Below are 24,890 nucleotides of genomic sequence, written 5' to 3' on the forward strand. Positions count from 1 at the left end.
ATTGCTTATTTGACCCCTATGACAATCATTAAGTGTTGGACCACATGATTCTTGACAAATGCATCTTTTTCTTTTATGTACACTGAGCATATGCAGCAAGACAAATTCCTTGTGTGTCCAATCACACTTGGCCAATAAAGAATTCTACTCTGTTCTGCTCTACTTTTTACCTTAATGTGTCTCCAGAATGAAATAACACTCATCATGTGGTTTAGTTGGTCTGTTACTTAGAAAATATCTGTAACTTTTTAAGTGTTTATAATCCAAAGTGCTCTAACTCAAAATGGAGTTTTGGGTGAATTCCGTATCCTTAAAACAAGCTTCGCAAGAGACAATGAGCTTAATACTTTTTTAACAGCTACCAGGGTTCTACTTGTGAGTTACTTCCATGTTCCCTATAGCTCCTGCTGTTGTTCGTAAAGAGATGACTTCCAAAGCACAAGTGGCTGATATCTTAGCTTATCTGGACAGACTTTATTAATCTAGGCTCACCAGCCAGCTGTCAATCTTCACCTCAGCATCATCTCCACTTTTTGATTTACAATCTCAACAATAAATTCATAGCACACACTTGCACAAGCAGTATCTCCCTAAATCTTTCTGATTTTTTAATTTTTATTTATTTATTATTTATTTATTCTTTGTCCAGTATACAATACATATGAAAGAGAATAGACATTAAGTAATATATATAAAGATTGAAAGTAAGAAAGAAGAGAAGTAGAAGGAAAGGAGAGAAAATATATGATATATGAGATGAGGAGAGACAATTGGACAGGGGACGATAGGCATATCAGTGCACTTATGTATGCCCCTTACTGGCCTCTTAGGAATCTGGAGAGGTCAATCATGGAGAGTCTTAGGGAGAAATGTTGGGGGCTGGGGGCTGACACCACTGAGTCCGGCAATGAGTTCCACGCTTCAACAACTCGATTGTTAAAGTCATATTTTTTACAGTCAAGTTTGGAGCGGTTAATATTAAGTTTGAATCTGTTGCGTGCTCTTGTGTTGTTGCTGTTGAAGCTGAAGTAGTCCTTTAGATAATAAATTATATGAAACAATAGTTTTTTCAAGGCATCTAAAATTTAATCTTCACATATGTTGAATGTATCTTACTTACCAGTAAGTATGTCTAGATTTCAAGGAAGATTAAATCAGTGTCTCCCAACCTTGGCAACTTGAAGATATCTGGACTTCAACTCCCAGAATTCTGGGAGTTAAAGTCCAAATATCTTCAACTTGCCACGGTTGGGAAACACTGGAATAAAATAATTGAAGACTAACTCCAGATTTGAGGCAAATCTTATTTTCTGTGTTAAGTCCAATTAGTCATCCATTAAAATTTCTGACAGTTGCCCTGAAGCTATTACAGTATCATTTATCATTTACAGCTACACAGAACATTATTGAACTTTAAATGATAGTGAACTGTGACATTCCACATAGGCTCACCAGAAATACCTTTGCTATCTGCTTTTAAAGAAGCTGGACATTGATTCTGAGTTAGGGACAATCACTATTTTCATATTATTAAGCATGGGGGGGGGGGAAATATAATGGTACACTTGTCAACATATTACCCTAGACCTCTAGTACTACCAAGTTGGTAAAAGACAATACATTATTTACAGTTTGCTTCTATTATCTACTTCATGTTGCAATTCAACATTCCTTCTGTTGAATTGTAACATGAAGTAAACAGAAATAATCTGTTTGTATGCAAAGTCCTTTTTCCCTGTTCTCCAAGAAAGTGAAATCAAAAAGGCAGAAGAAACTACCTTTAAGTTCTGAAAAATGTCAATTAATTTGGCACGTGAGTTGTTATTAGTTTTATATTTAGCAAAACATCAATAATGGATCTTTATTTCCTCATGTTCTATCCTTTTTGAAAAAGAAAGGGGAAACCAGCATAGTGTTTCTTTTTAGAGTAACAGAAGAATCTAACAAACAAAAAAGTAAATAGGCAAACTTAAAGCTAGGAGTGTAATTTACACAAGAGGTTTCTACAGAATATTAGTTCTAAACATGTCAAAGTTATGCAAACTCTATCAATACAGGGTGCAGTTGAAAAGTAATGCAATTATTTTTTTAAAAAGTAATTTATTGAACAGATTTGTACAAACACTTAAAATTCTGCAAAGTACTGTCCTTGGGCCTCTACACATTTTTTCCAGCGACTCTGCCATGACCGGTATGCGCCCTGGAAAGCGTCTTCAGAGACCTCTCGCAAGGTCTTCGTCACGGCTGATTGGATCTCTTCTATGGACAAAAAATGTGTCTTGCCACAATGCGCTATGCTGCCCCCCGCCCATAGTCCTGACGTTGCCCCAGCAGACTTCTTTTTTTCCCAGCCCTGAAAGGAACCCATTTTTCGTCCATAGAAGAGATCCAATCAGCCGTGATGAAGACTTTGCAAGAGGTCCCCAAAGACACCTTCCAGGGCGCGTACCGGTCATGGCAGAGGCGCTGGAAAAAATGTGTAGAGGCCCAAGGAGAAGTACTTTGAAGAATTTTAAGTGTTTGTGGAAATCTATTCAATAAATTACTTTAAAAAAATAATTGCATTACTTTTGGAATGCACTTTGTAATTACTGAGACCATAGATGGGAGATATAACTCCTTCCAAGAACATAGGTTTGTTTTCCCACAAATGAGATTTAGAGTAATCAAACACTTTGTTCCAGGAGGTTAAATTCTCAGGCTGAGATTTTATTAGCATACCATACCATACTTATCCAAATAGTCATAAGTAGAATCATTTGCTACATTCCAGCTTTCCTTTAATTTTAGATAAGTCGGGGGGGACCGTTCTTCTCCATGGCCCCCTCTTATCTATACCCTTTCCAGTAGTACAACACTGTCTGTTAAAGTTCCAGCTTTAAAAAATATAGATATATAAGAGCAGAAGTTATCAATGTTTACTTGTGTCAGCACAAGGAACTACAAACACAAGTCCAGGTTTTTAAAGTCCACATTTGCACCAAGGTTTATTGGAACAATTTCCAAAACTAGGACAAAACACTAAATTATACTGATTACATTTACATTTTATTATTTTCTTAAAAGCACCTAAAAAGTCGGTCTTGATCTCCAGCTCTAATAACTGACCATCATGTTGCTGTGAGACCCCTAACCTTGGGCCTCTCTCTCCATCATCAGCACCTGTCTTTGTTGTTGGTACACCTAGTCGGTACAACAAGAGGGCAAAATAACATGTAGGGATCGGCAAAAACCAATAGGTACGCAGGGGACATTGGAAGTAATTAGTTAAAAACCAATAAGCACACAGGGGGCATTGGAAGCAAATAGCATTAGTCGGTGTTTGACTCTAAACCAACTGATCTATATTAAGAGTTAATGATGTTTTAAGAATGTTTTCATACACATGCCAGAAAATTCCTAGAACCATGCCATGACTTCTTATTATTTTACTGAAAAAGTAGTAGATCCTTGGAACAAACTTCCAGCAGACGTGGTAGATAAATCCACAGTAACTGAATTTAAACATGCCTGGGATAAACACATATCCATCCTAAGATAAAATGCAGAAAATAGTATAAGGGCAGACTAGATGGACCAGGAGGTCTTTTTCTGCCGTCAGACTTCTATGTTTCTATGTTCTATAAGTATTGTAATTTTGCCCCTATTTTAATTGCCATCACAAATGCATGAAAGACTAAAAGGTAAAAGATCTTTAGGAAACCCCCAAATCCATGGGTGGTGGCAATGATTCTGATTGGGGCATAGCAGATATTAGAATTTTAGAGATGAGTCTCTGGGGAAAAAATAAAAACAAGAAGTAAGAGCCTTCCGATCTCCTTTGTAGCAGTCAGGAGACTTCTGAAGATGCCACCTCATAGTTGAACATCTATATTGTATGCTGCCATTACATGCTCATAAATCTGTTCTCTAAGGCAGTGTTTCCCAACCTTGGCAACTTGAAGATATCTGGACTTCAACTTCCAGAATTCCCCAGCCAGCATTCGCTGGCTGGGGAATTCTGGGAGTTGAAGTCCAGATATCTTCAAGTTGCCAAGGTTGGGAAACACTGCTCTAAGGGAATAGAATAGAATAGAATTTTTTTTTTTGGCCAAGTGTGATTGGACACACAAGGAATTTGTCTTGGTGCATATGCTCTCAGCGTACATAAAATAAAATATACATTTGTCAAGAATCATATGGTACAACACTTAATGATGGTCATAGGGGTCAAATAAGCAATAAAAATCTTAGGATATAAGCAACAAGTTACAGTCATACAGCCAACATGGGAGGAAATGGGTCAAAGGAATGATGTCGGAATAGTCGGCTTAGTTAACTGTGTCCTGTGAATATGACCAATATCTATTCCAATGAGCTGAGATGAAGAAAGAGATTAAAGGTCGGTCTTGTAGAAAAATTGTCTTCCCTGAAAAAGTATTGCTTGGCATCAACTATTGTACCAAGGAGAAACGGGAAGCAGAGACATTCTAACATCTGAAAAAACTATTTGCTTTCACACTTTCTCCAATTGCTTCTTTTCTAAAATTTATGCCCTGCCCAATTTCTAAGACTTTGGGCAGCTAACATAAAATATCAACATAAATGGCAAAACATGATTAAAATATATGTAAGGGTCAAAAATAACCATGGCACAAGATCTTTAGCTCTAAATTGAAAGGTCAGGTCTTCATTTCCTTATTAAAAATAGAAGTGTGGGAGTGACCTATGAATTCTAGGACTCACTAAGATCCATAAAAATGGGACTTCCAGTGAAAAGACTTGTTATTTCCACCCTTTATCTCCCAAGGGGTGAACTCAAAGCATCTCTTCCTGAGTGGATTAATGTTCATATTACAAATCTTGGGATAATAAGCTGTAAGCAATGTTTGTTCAGGCTCTTCTTAGAAGCATTGAGTCAGTTTTGAAGTAACATGAGAAAACTTCATCCTGAAACCATTACAAAAGAAAAGCTTGGCAAAATGGTTCAATTCTTATTTATTTTATTTATTTATTTTGTCCAATACACAATGAGGGTTTTAGTGGGTATATATCTATATACTCATAGTAAAATACATGATGAAGGTTATAGAGGAGATACTCATAGTAAAATATATCTAAGAAATAATAGAAAAGAAGATATAGGAATAGAACATATCAATGAAAGAATAGAAGAAGAGATATAGGAATAGAAGAAAGGTATAGGAGATATAGGAGAGCAATAGGACAGGAGACGGAAGGCACTCTATTGCACTTGTACTCGCTCCTTACTGACCTCTTAGGAATCTGGATAGGTCAACCGTAGATAATCTAAGGGTAAAGTGTTGGGGGTTTGGGGATGACACTATGGAGTCCGGTAATGAGTTCCATGCTTCAACAACTCGATTACTGAAGTCATATTTTTTACAGTCAAGTTTGGAGCGGTTAATATTAAGTTTAAATCTGTTGTGTGCTCTTGTGTCGTTGTGGTTGAAGGTGAAGTAGTCGCCAACAGCAGGACGTTGCAGCATATGATCTTGTGGGCTATACTTAGATCTTGTTTAAGGCGTCGTTCTAAACTTTCTAGGCCCAGAATTGAAAGTCTAGTCTCATAGGGTATTCTATTTCGAGTGGAGGAGTGAAGGGCTCTTCTGGTGAAGTATCTTTGGACATTTTCAAGGGTGTTAATGTCTGAGGTGCGATATGGGTTCCAAACAGATGAGCTGTATTCGAGGATGGGTCTGGCAAAAGTTTTGTAAAAATAGTGTGAGATTGCCAGAGCAGAAGCTACGTAGGATTAGGTTTACAACTCTTGAAGCCTTCTTGGCTATATTGTTGCAGTGGGCTTTGGCACTTAAATCTTTTGTTATTAGTATACCAAGGTCTTTAACCGAGTGGGGATTATCTGTGATAATTTGATTATTCAGTTCGTATTTGGAGTTCAGATTCTTCTTCCCAATGTGTAGGACAGAGCATTTGCTAGTTGAGATTGGAGTTGCCATGTGTTAGACTACTCAGAAACAGCGTCAAGGTCTTTTTGGAGAGTAGTTGTGTTATCGGTGGTGTTGAAGAGTTTTACATCGTCGGCGAAGAGGACACAGTTGCTTGTGATGTAATCGCAAAGGTCATTGATGTAGAGAATGAAGAGCGTTGGTCCCAGTACACTACCTTGGGGAACACCACTTTTAACTGGGACGGGGGTGGATATGGTGCTTCCTATTTTGACCACTTGTTGTCTGTTTGACAGGAATGCTGTAATTCTGTCCTACTTTCCCCCCCAAAAAAAGTCCAGGGTGCACTTTCATGCCAGGTTTACACAACACTCTTTTACTGACTCTTCCTAAAATATGAAGATTCTGTCGTCAGCTACTGTCATGGTAAAGAAAGAATAATAACAAATATATGATTCTTCTTTCCAGATCCATCAAGAAATGTCTCCTTACTCTAGAACAGTGATTTTCAACCTTTTTTGAGCTGCGGCACATTTTTTACATATACAAAATCATGGGGCACATTGAGCGGGGGGGGGGGGGGACTAAAAAAAGTTTGGACAAAAAAATTATCTCTCTCTTCCTCCCTTTCACTCTACTTCTCTCCCTCTTTCTCTCTCTTCCTTCCTCTCTCTCTCCATCCCTTTCTTTCTCTCTTCCTTCCTTCCTCTCTTTTTTGCTCTTTCTATCTCTCCCTCCTTCCCTGCCTTTCTCTCTCTCTCTTTTTTCTCTCTCTCTCTCTTGCTTTCTTTCTCTCTCTCTTTCTCTCTCTTGCTGAGCTTCGCGGCACACCTGACCATGTCTCGCGGCACACTAGTGTGCCCCGGCACACTGGTTGAAAAACACTGCTCTAGAAGACTAACAATATTGGCTAGACAAGGACCTCTTCTTTTCTTAGCAACATATTTAAAAATAAAAACTATTTCTAAAACCTGGGAAGATCTCAAGCTGCAACTGAGAGTCAAAAAATAAAATCCTACCACTGGTTTAGAAAAGACAATAACGGGATTGGAAAGAATCGCATGTTCTCAGACACTGTTAGAACATTCTGAATGCTCTCTTCGCCAACAAAAGCTTCTTTTATGGGGAAGTGGGGAAAAAAGCCTTTTATTCTCTAGACTTTGATGGAATCACAGCAGGGCAAGGGCACTGAGAAAACAAGCATTTGCTACACTGGTCAAATGGCTGTGAACTTAAGAGTTCCTTGAAGTGCTTTATCTGCATTCATTCATGATTATATGGTGTTGTGGAGACTTCTAATAAAGGTTCATTTGAGATGAAGGAAAGCAAAGGTCTTTCTGTTAAAGGTTACTTAGGATTCTGGTCACATGGGCTGCTAGTTACACCAACACTCCGCAGTCTGCACTGGTTGCCGATCAGTTTCCGATCACAATTCAAAGTGTTGGTTATGACCTATAAAGCCCTTCATGGCACCGGACCAGATTATCTCAGGGACCGCCTTCTGCCGCACGAATCCCAGCGACCAGTTAGGTCCCAAAGAGTGGATCTTCTCCGGGTCCCGTCAACTAAAGGATGTCGCTTGGCTCCACAAAAGGGCTCTATAGGTGGCACAACACTTGACTTAACAGCCAACACAGAGTCCCACAGAGTGGATCTTCTCCGGGAAGAGCCTTCTCTGTGGCGGCCCCGGCCCTCTGGAACCAGCTCCCCCCAAAGATTAGAATTGCCCCCACCCTCCTTGCCTTTCGTAAGCTGCTTAAAACCCACCTCTGCCGTCAGGCATGGGGGAATTGAGACCCTCTTCCCCCTAGGCCTTTACAATTCTATGCATGGTATGTATGTATGTATGTATGGTTTTTTATTTTAATGGGTTTTTAATTGTTTCTAACATCAGACTACTATTGTACACTGCTTTACTGTTGCTGTTAGCCGCCCCGAGTCTCCGGAGAGGGGCGGCATACAAATCCAATCAATCAATCAATCAATCAATCAATCAATCAATCAATAAATAAATAGTTGCTCTTACCAGGGTGGGCAGCATATCTGGCACCAAGGTACGTAAGGGAAAAAATGTTATGAGCAACAGAGTAAAACGCACATTTTATTTGTGCACACACGTGCATGCAGTATTCACAAGCGCATCTTTGTTACGCATGTGTTGGCTGTTAAGTCAAGTGTGGTGCCGCCTATAGAGCCCTTTTGTAGAGCTCAGTTTACCTCTTTGATCTCATTCCAAAATGCCCACAGGCATACTGTGGCTCTCATACAGTGGGGGAAACAATGCCTTTAGCAGTCAACAATGGGGTAGCCCCAGGGACAGATGTCTCCCTCTTTCACTATACCCCAGCCTCCCTCGTGTAGAATTTTCCGAAGACAATACTACAGACATCTAACTTGACAAGTTTCATCCTCACCAGTTTAGATTCAAACACAAAAACAAATTGAGATGGCAGAACATAGTCACTCACTTCAACGCTTCGAAGCACCCAATGGTGAGACCCAAATCCAGCATTTCCAAATAACATTTAAAGACAACAACACAAGGTGGAATGTATTTGTTGCAGCAAAAGGACAATCACACAGAAACAATGAAGGGGAGAGGGGTAGAAGAATTTCAGATTTCACACTTTCTTTCATCAGTTTAGGAGCTGCTGATACAGTTCTACAGAGGAATCACTGAGTCTGTCATCTGCACCTCTATAACTGTCTGGTTTGGTGCTGCAACCCAACAGGACCGACACAGACTTCAGAGGATAATCAGAACTGCAGAAAAAACAATTGCTGCCAACCTGCCTTCCATTGAGGACCTGTATACTGCACGAGTCAAAAAGAGGGCGGGGAAAATATTTACTGACCCCTCACATCCTGGACACAAATTGTTTCAACTCCTACCCTCCAAACGTCGCTACAGAGCACTGCACACCAAGACAACTAGACACAAGAACAGTTTTTTTCTGAACGCCATCACTCTACTAAACAAATAATTCCCTCAACACTGTCAGACTTTCTACTAAATCTGCACTTCTATTCTACTAGTTTTTTCTCATCCTTCCTTTCACCCATTTCCTCCCATGTTGACTGTATGACTGTAACTTGTTGCTTATATCCTACGATTTTTATTAATATTGCTTCTTCATTGCTTATTTGACCCCTATGACAATCATTAAGTGTTGTACCACATGATTCTTGACAAATTTATATTTTATTTTATGTACGCTGAAAGCATATGCACCAAGACAAATTCCTTGTGTCTCCAATCACACTTGGCCAATAAAAATTCTATTCTATTCTATTCTATCAAATGTGCAACACTAAATATGTAGGCGTAAATTTACATAGAAACATAGAAACATAGAAGTCTGACGGCAGAAAAAGACCTCATGGTCCATCTAGTCTGCCCTTATACTATTTTCTGTATTTTATCTTAGGATGGATATATGTTTATATGATATTGGGGAAATTAACAACTGACTATGTAGTTAGTACTACCTTGGGTTCCTCCCTTATAGAATGTGCTCCTATACAAAGTTTTTGGAGAAGACTGCATATCTTTTATTACCACATTGCTTTATAGAAAGTTCTACGAAAATTGCCAAATTTGAGAATGTGTCTCAAGTTTTCTCTAAGGCTGAAAATACCAGCTAATTATATACTCTTTCCCTAAAAGGCGTTAGCAAGGTTTCTTTCTATTAAACTTTTGGGTTTGTATATGCAGTAGCCCTTGGAAACTCATATTTGAAGAAGTGCACTAATACCGGATTTGCTACATTGGCTACCATAACACTTCCATTAAAGAGCGCTATAAGTTCTCCTGTTGCTCCCAAATTGAGATGAGATGTTTCAATGGCTCATTGGTCCCGTCAATTATTATAGGGTATGTATTATGCTTGGTTGCACAGCCAACCAGATGTCTAGACTGGATCTGGCATTTTTATCCACCTATCAAGTTCTTCTGAAGAACCTGGAATAGGCAGATGTTGGTGGTATTAATAATAGTAGTATTATTATGTTGTTTGTGGTCTCGCTCTTTCTACTGTTCTTTTTAGATAGACTGAGTTAATAAGACCCCTGTTTTAAATTGTTCAGATTAGGCCAATTATACATTATGGAAAAGAAATAAATTAAACAGATTTGTAAGGCAACACAATAGAACATTATCTGATACCATACAAAGTATCTTTATTATTTGCTTTTGCTCTTTTCTTCTCATAATTATTATAAACTCTTGGAGCATATTTTTCAGTCAAACGTTTTAGCAATTCAAATTGTTAAATTGTATCGTCTATCCATAAAATCTCATTGACAAATAGTTCATCAAAAATTAGTTTTGCTAGTGAACTGTGATTACTCTGATTGGAGTTATGCTGTCTTTTTCTTGTTATCAGTCAACAATCATAGTCACCCTTTTCTTTGAGAAGAATGCACTGTTCATAGACAAATGCAGAAATAAATGTTACTAGCTGTGAATTTTTCAAGCATGACAAAAATCAACCAATTAGCACATCAAAATTATGTGAGCAAGACCGATGTAAGGCTTTTCTATTCTATATGACCCTACAATTATTTTCGCCTGAATAATTCTTCTTGCTACTTATGACAAGACACAAAGCTACTCCAATTTAAAATATGCACAGTAGCCTCCCTGGAGAGTCCATTAGGGACAGAGATTTACCTTCAAATGTTACTGGAAGGTTATTAAGACTGATGGATACTGTAGTTGTGATACAACAAAGAAGCAATCAGCAGAGATTCAATGTCTTATAAGACAGGGGGATCCCCGCAGGCTGTGATTTCCAAAAAAAAAAATTGCATAAGCCGAGATAACAAAAATAACTGCAAAGCCTTTGATGCAACTTAAAAATAATGAATAGCTTTCTGTTTAAAGTTTTACACTGTTATTTCTACTACAAGCAGGTAACATACACATTTCATTGGGAAGCTAGCTAGTTTGCAAATAAATGTTCTTGTGATAAAAATGTTTACTTTCAAAGAACCCAAATAAATATCCTAACTTAAAATTGAAGCAATAAATACAATGCTTTGCAGTCAAATACATTTTTCAATTATGTCATTGCATCATTTTTCATTTTTAACTCTTGTGGCAATACAGGATTTAAATACTTTATAAGATTCCTGGGAACCATCATCATAGTATACTGCAGCTATACTACAGCACTGCACACCAAGACAACTAGACACAAGAACAGTTTTTCCCCGAACGCCATCACTCTACTAAACAAATAATTCCCTCAACACTGTCAGCCTTTCTACTAAATCTGCACTTCTATTCTACTAGTTTTTCTCATCATTCCTATCACCCATTTCCTCCCATGTTGACTGTATGACTGTAACTTGTTGCGTATACCCTAAGATTTTTATTAATATTGCTTCTTCATTGCTTATTTGACCCCTATGACAATCATTAAGTGTTGTACCACATGATTCTTGACAAATGTATATTTTATGTACGTTGAGAGCATATGCACCAAGACAAATTCCTTGTGTGTCCAATCACACTTGGTCAATAAAAATTCTATTCTATTATTCTATTCTATTCTATATATGTATATATAGCTATAGCATTAAGATATTCATTTAGTGAATCAAATGTTTCTTTTATCAATAGCTCTATATTCAGCAGTCTGAGTCTGCGGAGAGGGGCGGCATACAAATCATCATCATAATAATAATAATAATAATAATAATAATAATAATAATAATAATAATAATAATAATAATAATTGTATCTAAGCCTATATTTATTTTCTTAGGACGGAGATATAACTATTCTAGGATAATGTCCCCTTTTATTAATATCTGTTTCAACTGTGGGTTGTTTCCGGTTCGGCCCGGTTCTTTGAACCGGTAACAGTGGGTTTTAGAACTCACTACTGATCTATTTCATATATTAATAACCATGTCGATACCAATATCTGTTATCTAATACATGATTACAAAATAAATACATAAAATAAATAAAAATAAATAAACCATAAGAAAGTACTAGATCCCAGCGGCATTCAACGAAGAGCTCTTAAAATGACTTAAGTGTAACAATGTCAACTACCTAACACCCGTCAAAAGTAGCATTCCTCAAATACCAAAGGATAGAAGATTAGCATTGTAACATCAATTTTCATAGAACAGTCAGTTCAACATCTGCTAGTAGAAACAATATCAAAGAAAAAAAAACTATGAACGTTGAGAAAAAGACTTCACTAGCTTTGATTAGAGAACAGACACTAATTAATTTTAATGCTGATTGAAAACCCCGTTTGGACTTTCTGCATGAAAAAGGAAAAACATGACATTATGGGAGTACCTTTTCCCCTCAGTCTATCTATCCATCCATCCATCCATCCATCCATCCATCCATCCATCCATCCATCTATCTATCTATCTATCTATCTATCTATCTATCTATCTATCTATCTAAAGTCCCAGTGAGGGTATGGCTAGCTGATGAGGCCAGAATAAGGCCAAAATAGATCTATCCTAGTCTCCCTTAATTTTCAAATTCAGCAAAAAAAAAAAACACCATGTGATATATATAAATGATGGTCTTGGCATATTTGGGTTTCTTCCCATGTAGGATTCAGAGATTTCTGGCGACGTTTCGACGAGGTTCCACTCGTCATCTTCAGGCTGGTGCTTCTGTGCTTGTTCTAGGGCGAACAAGGACAGAAGCACCAGCCTGAAGATGACGAGTGGGACCTCGTCGAAACGTTGCCAGAAATCTCTGAATCCTACACTGGAAGAAACCCAAATATGCCAAGACCGTCATACCTGTACCCCTGAAAATCTACAAAAACATATATATAATATACTGTAATATAATATTAATAAGCATGATCTTTTGAATATAAAAATTGTTTGCTTATCTCACAACCATCTTATGACAGCTCATTACCATTTATATAATGAAATATAGGAAATATTTATATTTTTTACCCAGCTATTATCACCTACATTTTGAAAGCAATCATGGTTATGATAACAATGGGTCCTATTCTGTCCAATCTGTCATTAACATATTTCTTATACTGGATCTACCTAATCTAGTTAGTTAATAGTAAATAAATGAAAGTATGCAGATGTACTTCTATGTTCGAAATAACCTTTCGGAAGGAATGAAGCACAGGGATTATCAAGATTTACCTGCTGAGACAGAAATAGGCTATCTGTCCATATGATCTAAGAACTGGGTCCATTAACAAAAGAAGATTGCCAACTGCTCTACTACAGCTGTGTCTGCTTTTTAAAAAAGAACAAAACAATTTGGTCTGGTCAGCATGAAGCACAAAGAAAAAGAGATGATTATACATAGCTTTGTAGATTTTCTTCAAGCTTTCATTCCAGTAAATAAGGCTATTTTACTGTAACCCATTTACAATTTGCCAGCGTGCAGCACCTCTGAACTATATTCTAAACCATTAAAAAAAAAACTATCTATGCAAAATAAATAAATTATAACCTTTGTGCAAAGTGCCAAGGAATGAGAGTCCTCCTATTTCTTTAGTGTAATATTTATGAGAATTGGGAATTAGGGAGATAGCACTTATTTGAAATGCCAGGGTGAAGGCTGATGTTCCTTCTTTTATTCTACTAAAATAATAAACCAGATTTTGGATTATTTTACACCCATCCACATACATACTAAAACCTAATATAAAAAACAGTATTTTTGTTTTTTTTTAAACCATTTTCATCAGTAGTAATTCTACCAAGTGAAAGACAAAATATATAAAATTAAGTGAAAATATAATACAGAAATTCTATCCAGCAGCACATTAAAGGAAATAAACACACATTATTTATTAGTCTTTTGTCAGCTGTGTAATTAAATCTAGCCCCTGGCCTTTAGTATGACTGTGGTGTGAGTGAGGAGGGCTGTATGATTTGAAATTTGGGTTTTTTAGATTGTTTTAAATATTGGACTTCTGAATTGGTGTTTGTATTTTTATATGTTTTGATCTGCCCTGAAGGGCAGCATATAAGTCCAATAAATAAATAATACATTAATTAATTACTAAGCAAATGGTAAAATTTTATTGTTACTATAGGCGGTAGGAAAAGCAAGTAGGATGCTTGGCTGCATAGCTAGAGGTATAACAAGCAGGAAGAGGGAGATTATGATCACTGTTATATAGAGTGCTGGTGAGACCACATTTGGAATAATACTGTGTTCAGTTCTGGAGACCTCACCTACAAAAAGATATGGACAAAATTGAACGGGTCCAAAGACGGGCTACAAGAATGGTGGAAGGTCTTAAGCATGAAACGTATCAGGAAAGACTTCATGAACTCAATCTGTATAGTCTGGAAGACGGAAGGAAAAGGGGGGACATCATAGAAACATTTAAATATATTAAAGGGTTAAATAAGGTCCAGGAGGGAAGTGTTTTTAATAGGAAAGTGAACACAAGAACAAGGGGACACAATCTGAAGTTAGTTGGGGGAAAGATCAAAAGCAACATGAGAAAATATTATTTTACTGAAAGAGTAGTAGATCCTTGGAACGAACTTCCAGCAGACATGGTAGATAAATCCGCAGTAACTGAATTTAAACATGCCTGGGATAAGCATATATCCATCCTAAGATAAAATACAGAAAATAGTATAAGGGCAGACTAGATGGACCATGAGGTCTTTTTCTGCCGTCAGATTTCTATGTTTCTATGTTTCTATTTCACTTTGTCACACATGATTATACACTTTAAATATAAGTTTATTATCTTGTTATCTAATCAATTAATTAATTTATCAAGTGATTTGTTACAATTAAAACATATTAAAAAGAGAAAGAAAAGAAAAATAATATGAATAAATCTATTTATAAAAGCTAGGGATCAGACCTCTACATTAAAGCATCACCTGCTTTACTTCTGGGTATTATGATAATGTAATAGTCTTTGGACAAAAATATTTTACCGAAGCCACTCTTTTTCTCCTAAAAAATATAATAAGAATAGTTTTAAGATAACACTGAATGTCATGAACAGCACTTCTTATTTCCTATCAACTACAACTAAGCGCCTTTGAGGTTAAATATTAGTATTCCTTTGGTTAGACTAGCAGAGTAAAATCCACAGGGATTGTGATACCTTATCTTTATTCTATGTAGTTTTCTTGGTTTCTGTTTTTGGTTTTATAATAGTGATGTTATATCCCGAAACGATTACCTTTTAAAACAGTTGTGTGGCATTTGTTTTAAATTTTACAATATACATAAAAATATATACATGTAGTAAATAAATAAAAAAGAAAAACTAGTGATGTCTCTCGAGGCTCTTCCAAGAGACATGAAAATATCTGAAAGGCAACGTACGTTGTTATTCCCCAGGTCTCTTCTCTAGACTGTAATTATAAACTAGTCTTCTTTTCACAGATGGGGATTTTGGATTTTTTCCAGTCCATACATTTTATATTTTAACAAAACAATTGTGATAATTTATTTGGAAAACACTGGATTTTTTTTTCAAATTAATACATTTATAAATAATTTTTCTTTTGCTATTTGTTGCAGTAGATCTAATATCCTACCTATCTGATTAAAGTTACATAGTTTTAAGTACCCATTTCTTATCATCTGTCCAGAAAAATTTGCAATTTTGATTTTGCTAGTAATTTTTATGGACCTTGCATAAAGAGGGAGGGAGGGAGGGCGAGAGATGCAAATTGGAATGCTATTGTTAGATAGGGTGAATGGAAGAGGCCTATACATAAGTGGCTTCAAAACAACCACTCTTTATTTAGCAAATATGTACACTCCATCAAATAATAATAATAATAATAATAATAATAATAATAATAATAATAATTTATTAGATTTGTGTGTCGTCCCTCTCCGAAGACTCGGGGTGGCTCACAACAATAATAAAAACAATATTATAGTAGAACAAATCTAATATTAAAAAACATATAAAACCCTATCATTATTTAAAAAACCAAACAACACATTCATACCAAACATAAAACAAAATATAAAAGAGCCTGGGGGAAAGGTGTCTCAACTCCCCCATGCACGGCGGTATAAGTGAATCTTGAGTAGTTTACGAAAGACAGGGAGGGTGGAGGTAATTCTAATCTCCGGGGGGAGTTGATTCCAGAGGGCCGGGTCCGCCACAGAGAAGGCTCTTCCCATGGGGCCCGCCAAACGACATTGTTTAGTTGACGGGACCCGGAGAAGGCCAACTCTGTGGGACCTTATCAGTCGCTGGGATTTGTGCGGTAGCAGGGGGTTCCGGAGGTACTCTGGTCCAATGCCATGTAGGGCTTTAAAGGTCATAACCAACACTTTGACTGACAGCTAGCTGGCTGGGGAATTGTGGGAGTTGAAGTTCAGATCTCTTCAAGATGCCAAGGTTGGGAAACACTGAGGTAGAGGATTCTTATTTTGTTTAGCAAAACTCTCTCTGTTAGGTGTAAGTAGATAAAGGATTGGATTCAACTGGATTTCACCTTTGGTTTTAATTTTTGACTTGTAAATAGAAAGTTTCTAAGTTCGAAAGCCATTCTCCCTACCTCCTACCTCTTAGTTTTCTTCCCTTTTTTCTCCTTTATAGTCTAATAATTTCACTATTTGTCTAACAAGCTAAAAATAAGAGGCTTTCATCCTAAATTATTTACTCTAAGTAGGTTATATGAGAGTTGAGGTAAAATCCTTTTACTCTGGAAGACTGGAAAAACATGAAATAGTGCACCATTGGATTAACACACAAAAAAAATATATATAAGGAGTTCAGAGAAATGGGAAAAAAACATATTAGAAAATTCTGTTGCATTTCTACTTAGAAGGAAAGACTTATAACCATTCATAAAGCATTCAACATGGTAAGACGATATATGATGAGTACAATCCGAGACCAAGCTACAAAAAATAAATTGGAATCACTCTATAATATGTAAATAGATATATTGCTCTTGGGTTAAAGTGGATCATATAAGAAACACCCCCGATTGGTGGTGGGATATGTGTGTGTGTCGGGATGGTGGGCACATTTCACTATGCACTGTTTTTATGTTGTGTGTATATTAAACTTGTTAAAAATTAATTTAAAAAAATTTTTTTTAAAGCATTCATAGTAAAAATAGCTCTAAAAGATATTATCTAAAAGATAAACAGGAAGTAATGTATTGTTTTTCTAAGCTGGTTATAGTATTTATATGTATATCTATGCTGCTGATACTTTAATTATGTATTTATTTAATATTTTGTATCTGTATGCATTTGTTTTTACAACACATATTATATCTAGGAACAGTGTATATCTATTGTTGTGAGCTGCCCCGAGTCTGCGGAAAGGGGCGGCATACAAATCTAATAAATAATAATAAAATAATAATAATAATAACAGCTACCACAGGAACAAAAAGGTGAGAAGATAAAGTAGTAATTAAATTGGCTAGATATGGTATATTTTATCTAGACTGGAGAGCCCTTGCAAACTGTTACCAACTGTTACGAGTCTACGGAGAGGGGCGGCATACAAATCCAATAAATAAATAAACATAGATAGAATTTTCTTAAACCAGGTTAGCATTAAACAGGCCAGCAAGCAAAATAGGAGCATCTTAATTGGTAAAAGGGAATAAGGTGCAAGACCAAAGCATAGCTAATCCAACAGAATTGTTTATCACTAAAATCACCAGTGAAATTAGGAAATGTCTAATTGAATCATTACTCCTGATTTTTACAAAGCATTATTTACTCTTGTTAAGGCAGGGCTTTCAAACTCTCAGTCCGCGTCCCATGCTGGCCACATCCACGCTTGGTTTAGCTAATGTTGTACATACTCCTGATCAGTTGGAGGAGGATGAAGATATTGAGGACTCGGATTCAGATAGTGTTTATGAATTAGTGGGGGGCACGGGCAGGGTTACAGTAGTAGAACAGATGGGAGGCCAGCCACAGGATGGGGCTATGAGTTCAGGATCTAGTGAGGGAGAATTAGACGTTCGCTGGGTTAACCCTAAATTCAGAAGGGTCCAAAAACGTAGAGAACAGAGGTCTGAAAGAAGATATTAAGGAGAGGAATGGGTTAAATATTGTAGTGATGTATTTGGCACGTCAGGGGGTCAGTGGAGAAGAAGTGTAGAGTTTCAAAAGGAAAAATGGATGTGTTTTTGCCACGCTAAAGTAAGCCAAAGTATTTTGTCTTGTTATCAGTCAGTGCTGCTGTTTTTCAAAGTTATGCTGTTAGGAAAATAAATCTTGTTTAAGTGAAGCAGAAGGAGGAATGTGAGAAATGCAGCTAAGAGAGATAACGGAGCGAGTGCTGTATGGAATGTGTTTGAATTACAGGAGAGCAGAGAAATAAATGGAGTTTCTTTATTCATGAAATGATGCATTTAATAAGAGTTGTTTGTAATTGCTAAAGTTCTACCAGAAACCAGAACAGCTAATAGGGTAACGGTCCCAATACATCACATGACACCGCTGTGAGGATGTGAATTTGACACCCATGCTTTAGAATTTTTCCCTCTAGGGTTTTACTTTATATATGTGTTTGTGTGCATAATGTGTTTTATTACTGTTGCATATTGGTGAATGCAGGACTTCTGTAGATGCCATGCACTAAATAAATAAATTCCCTTTAGGAAATGCTTATACTTTACCAGTCTCCCTGAATTAAGATTCTTTGTGTGTGTTTTTTTGTTTGTTTGTCTGACTTCTATGCTGCCCGATCCCGAAGGACTCAGGAAGCCTTACAGCAATAATATGAGCCGGGGTGGCGCAGCAGGTAGAGTGCTGTACTGCAGGCCACTGAAGCTGACTTGTAGATCTGAAGGTCAGCGGTTCAAATCTCATCATCCGCACAAGGTTGACTCAGCCTTCCATCCTTCCGAGGTGGGTAAAATGAGGACCCAGATTATGGGGGCAATAGCCTTACTCTGTAAAAAAAAAAAGTGCTATTGCTAACATGTTGTAAGCTGCCCTGAGTCTAAGGAGAAGGGCGGCATAAAAATTGAATAAATAAATAAATAATAAATAAATAAATAAATAAAAATACAATATAAATAGATACAAAGCAATGAAAAGAAGTCGAACATTAACTAAAACATTATCTAAAACTAAAACCCCATAAAAAGTGATTAAAAAGGGGGGCAGTTGCTTTGTCCTAAGTATAGCCAGAATGAAGCATTTCAAAGAGTTAAACTACACTCAAATATGAAGACCAAAATTTATACTATTTTTAAAAAATCTAATTCTTCTGGTGATTAAACATTTGTTCTCCAATTGCCTGACACTCTTTTTCTTTACACATAGACAAGAAGAAAGCTGGATTTCTAAATTTAGTAAGAAAATATACTATTTTCTCCTATTCCCACTTCTTTTATCAAAATGTTTGCGCAAGAAAAATTAATTGGGACAGAAAGAAAAAAAAACAATTATTGAACAAAACGTAGCTTCTTGAGCACCATAAAAATGTATTTAATGACATATCTTTAAGCAAAACAATAATAGGATGAAATATTGTTTCAAAACAATGCAATAATAAGAATGTGCCTTCTGAGATATAAAGCTCCCAGCTTAAATTTCAATTCTAAAATTAATTACCTGGATTATCTGAGTAAACCATGAATAAACCTGCTGTATCACTCCAATCCCTTTACAGTACAACACAAGACAGTAGAAAATATTGAAAGTATATGAAATGATTTCAGCATGCTAAAAAACAGTGTGTTCTGCTTTATATTTTGTTATGAATGTGTGGGAAATACACCCCAAAAAAGAACAATGTCAGAAACCTCAGAAAACAGTGCCAAGAGACTCAACCCAGCCCTTTCCCCTTTAAGAAAACTAAGAAGTAACAACTGAAAGGAACAGTCAGAATAGTCCTGCTGTTACAAAAGTAACAGAGCTGACAACAGAAACACTTAAGTACAGCCATTAAGATAAGGAGAATCAGGCTGAAAATAAACTCTCCAAGATAAACCAAAACTCCCTCTTCCTGCCCCCTACTAGGATTAATCCTTAGGACAAGAAAACAGGATAGAATTAACCTCTTAAAGAGGGAAACAAAAATCCAGAGCAACCAGAAACACAACAAAACCCACCAAGCTGCAGAGCATAAAATGCTCAGATTCACACTCCCAACCTACTTGCAAACTGGGAACTGAGCTGTGTCACTTTTACCTTCTTGCCTTCCTACATTAAAAGAATTCCACTTTCTGGCAGCTGGCTTCTTCATCCATTTCTTGTCAGCATCTGTGGTGTGTCCCAGCTGGGAACAAACCAAGAAAGTTCTTCCAACAAAATTTCTAATTAAATATATTAATTAAATGTATTAATATCTAGGCTTGCAAATCAACACATCATATGTGCTGCATCATCCTTAATAATTTGTTCAAATCCTATTTTTCCTAGTGTTTCTGATCATTGCTCTCACCGATCTTTTTTTAGAACATAAGGCAATGAATATATTTACCGTAATTGCAGATTCCGGCAGGCCTGGGGAGACCATGAGATTTAACATCTAGTCACGGCTGAATTCTGATTTGCTTGGTGTGTATTTGCATATGATTGTGGTTTTGCTTAGGGTTTTTTAGCTTAATTGGTGTTTTACTGTTTTTATTGTTTTATATTTGATTTATTGTATTATTGTACCAATTATTGTTGTAATCCGCTCTGAGCACTAGGTGATTGGGTGGCATATCAGTCAATTAAATTTAATTAAATTCTATTGTATCTTCTTTCTATCACCAATCTGGCCAATTTGCAGGTCAGAACAAAAGGATCTGAGAGCAACTAAAAGACAAACAGTAACAGATGGTGAGAAACTATTAGGATGTTGGCCATGACAAATCAGTAACTATATAAAGCTTTATTTTACCTGTAGTAGAAATGTTGTCCTACTTAAGGAACATTAAAACCACAGGAACTATCGCTCAGTATACAAGTAAACCTTATTTAGCAATTACCTTGTACAGTGACCATACGTCAATCTTGATACCATACACTTATGGCTGTGATGTAAATGTAATTTTGCAACCAATCCTCACATTTACAAGCTTCACAAATCAGTAAACCAAAGAAGCTGATGTAAGATTGTAAGCACCGTTGTGGTTTTGCTTAGTAGTTGCTTTGCTTAGTGCCTGGGTGGTCGCTCCCAAGTTCACTAAGGGAGGACTATCTCTAATAATAATAATAATAATAATTTTATTGTCATTGTCAAGCAACGAATTGGCATTGGCAACGAAAGTCGTGTGACACCCAGAGACCAGTCCCACTATTATTGCTACAGAGTGAGAATATAATTATTTATTGGGCAAAGTCTTGACCCTGGTAACCCAGAAAACAGTATCAGGAATTGATGTACGCTGGGGAAGGTTTTGTAGGGAAGGTTTGCCTATTTGCCGATGACTCTAAAGTGTGCAATAGGGTTGATATTCCTGGAGGCGTCTGTAATATGGTAAATGATTTAGCTTTACTAGATAAATGGTCAAAGCAATGGAAACTGCAGTTTAATGTTTCCAAATGTAAAATAATGCACTTGGGGAAAAGGAATCCTCAAACTGAGTATTGCATTGGCAGTTCTGTGTTAGAAAATACTTCAAAAGAAAAGGATTTAGGGGTAGTGATTTCTGACAGCCTCAAAATGGGTGAACAGTGCAGTCAGGCAGTAGGGAAAGCAAGTAGGATGCTTGGCTGCATAGCTAGAGGTATAACAAGCAGGAAGAGGGAGATTGTGATCCCGCTATATAGAATGCTGGTGAGACCACATTTGGAATACTGTGTTCAGTTCTGGAGACCTCACCTACAAAAAGCTATTGACAAAATTGAACGGGTCCAAAGACGGGCTACAAGAATGGTGGAAGGTCTTAAGCATAAAACGTATCAGGAAAAACTTAATGAACTCAATCTGTATAGTCTGGAGGACAGAAGGAAAAGGGGGGACATGATCGAAACATTTAAATATATTAAAGGGTCCAGGAGGGAAGTGTTTTTAATAGGAAATTGAACACAAGAACAAGGCGACACAATCTGAAGTTAGTTGGGGGAAAGATCAAAAGCAACATGAGAAAATATTATTTTACTGAAAGAGTAGTAGATCCTTGGAACAAACTTCCAGCAGATGTGGTAGATAAATCCACAGTAACTTAATTTAAACATGCCTGGGATAAACATATATCCATCCTAAGATAAAATACAGAAAATAGTATAAGGGCAGACTAGATGGACCATGAGGTCTTTTTCTGCCGTCAGACTTCTATGTTTCTATGTTTCTATTTTATATAAAGTTTCCAATAATTTCCTCTGTGGCTGCACCCATCTATAAAGCATGAATCACAATGCATGTAATAACTATTATTTCTAAAATATATCCATAAGAATAGAATGACCTTTCATGTTATTTTTGAAGGGTTATTTTTTATTGAAAAAATAGTTGTATTTTTTAAGCAGCCTGACTTTTGGCAGCAATGAAGGGTTAACATTAAAATATGAAGTCAATACTCTTCCTAAAAAGAATGTCCTTGGCTTGTGGAAAAGCATATATTTCTTAGAGAAAGAACTATTAAAGGTTTGTTTTTAAAAAAGTAAAGCCATGAGAATAATGAATTAAACTGTCCCAGTTTTATATTTGAATAAAGAAGGAAATGTTTTAGTTTTGAAGCAAGGAGAATCAATGAACCGCAGAGGAGTTTTGTCTGAAATGCACTGAAAGAAATAATTGTGCCACTCTTCTGTGCTGGGATCCAAATTTGTCCAACAATTGTTTTTACTGGGTATTTGCAGAGATTAAAAATAAAATCAAGTTTGAAAACTATGATAGAATATTTTAAAATATTTAAAATATTATCATGGAAAATCTACCTCAATTTGCAATTAATATAATATAGTGATTACCACTCTTGTATGGAAAATTTCAATACAGTGTGATGTAGCCTTAGTCAAGTCTTTGAATTTGCTGGTTGTGTATACAGTGTTCCCTCGATTTTTGTGGGGGATGCGTTCCGAGACCGTCCGCGAAAGTTGAATTTCCGCGAAGTAGAGATGCGGAAGTAAATACACTATTTTTGGCTATGAACAGTATCCCAAGCCTTCCCTTAACACTTTAAACCCCTAAATTGCAATTTCCCATTCCCTTAGCAACCTTTTAGATTATTACTCACCATGTTTCTTTATTAAAGTTTATTTTAAAAAATATTTAAAGGTGGACGAAAGTTTGGTGATGATATATGACGTCATCGGGTAGGAAAAACCGTGGTATAGGGGGTGAAACCGCAAAGTATTTTTTAATTAATATTTTTGAAAAACCGTGGTATAGACTTTTCGCCAAGTTCGAACCCGCGAAAATCGAGGGAACACTGTATTAGACAATTTTGGGGGACTAAAACCTTAGACAGGTTTTTTTTATGAAGCCCAGAATCTTCCTCTTATTTTGAAAGCAAAAAAATATTGATCCTGCTGCACTGTAAATGCTTAACATTTGAAGCCCATGGAATAGATTTTGTTGGGATTCTAATACAATTTTTTTTTAAAGTACCGTATTTTTGGGACTATAAGACGCACCTTAGTTTTGAGGGAGGAAAATAAGAAAAAAGCTGATTGGCCGGTAGATCGGCCTCCTGGAATACTCCCAATCAGCTGTTCCCAGAGGTGAATTTTAGCAAAAGGTTCATTGATTGTGAGCTCTGTGGCTTGGTTTTGTTTTTTTTCATGCCTCTGAAACCTCCATTTTTTTCCTGAAGCTCTTTTTTACAGGCTTTTTTTCTAAAGCTCATTGTAGAGGCTTTTTTCAGTCTCTGAAACCTCTGTTTAACAGTCTGTGCGGGACTACATTTGGAGTATAAGACACACCCAGATTTTCACCCTCTTTTTTGGGGGGAAAGGTGCATCTTATATTTCCCAAAATGCAGTAAATTTGCCAAAAGTTGTGAAATCAGCAACATAAAAAACTCTATTATTTATTTATTTATTTATTTATTTATTTATTTATTTATTTATTTATTTATTTATTTATTTATTAGATTTGTATGCCGCCCCTCTCCGAAGACTCGGGGCGGATCACAACAACAACAATACAATTTTTTATTTATTTATTGGATTTGTATGCCGCCCCTCTCCGGAGACTCGGGGCGGCTAAAAGCAACAATAAAACAGTGTACAATAGTAATTCAATAATAAGAACGATTAAAAACCCATTAATATAAAAACCAAACGTACATACATACCATGCATAGAATTGTAAAGGCCTAGGGGGAAAGAAGATCTCAATTCCCCCATGCCTGATGGCAGAGGTGGGTTTTAAGTAGCTTACGAAAGGCAAGGAGGGTGGGGGCGATTCTAATCTTTGGGGGGAGTTGGTTCCAGAGGGCCGGGGCTACCACAGAGAAGGCTCTTCCCCTGGGTCCCGCCAAGTGACATTGTTTGGTTGACGGGACCCGGAGAAGATCCACTCTGTGGGACCTAACTGGTCGCTGGGATTTGTGCAGCAAAAGGCAGTCCCTGAGATAATCTGGTCCAGTGCCATGAAGGGCTTTATAGGTCATAACCAACACTTTGAATTGTGACCGGAAACTGATCGGCAACCAATGCAGACTGCGGAGTGTTGGTGTAATATGGGCATATTTGGGAAAGCCCATGATTGTTCTCGCAGCTTTACAAATCCAATATAAATTAAAAACGGAATTTAAAACCCATAAATATTAAAAACAATCATTACTGCACAATCGTTATAGGTAACCGGCACTTAATGACAGTATTTGGGACTAGAATTTCCATAACTACAAGATTAGTTGTAAAACTCCATCATCTAGTTAAACTGCATGACTTAGCAACAGCAGTCATGGCAGTTTCACTTGTTGGAAACCAGCAGGGAGATTAAGCAAGGACTGTCAATGGGGAAGCCAGCAGGAAGTTGCAAGTCCCATCCAAGTTGCAAGGAGATGGGCAGGTAGGTAAATGACTGCCACCTGGTGGAAGAGGATGTGTAGGTGGCTGTACCAGGATCCAAAAGCAGCTTTGGGACCAGA

This window comes from Erythrolamprus reginae, chromosome 7, assembly GCF_031021105.1.
Source record: "Erythrolamprus reginae isolate rEryReg1 chromosome 7, rEryReg1.hap1, whole genome shotgun sequence".
Taxonomy (NCBI): domain Eukaryota; kingdom Metazoa; phylum Chordata; class Lepidosauria; order Squamata; family Dipsadidae; genus Erythrolamprus; species Erythrolamprus reginae.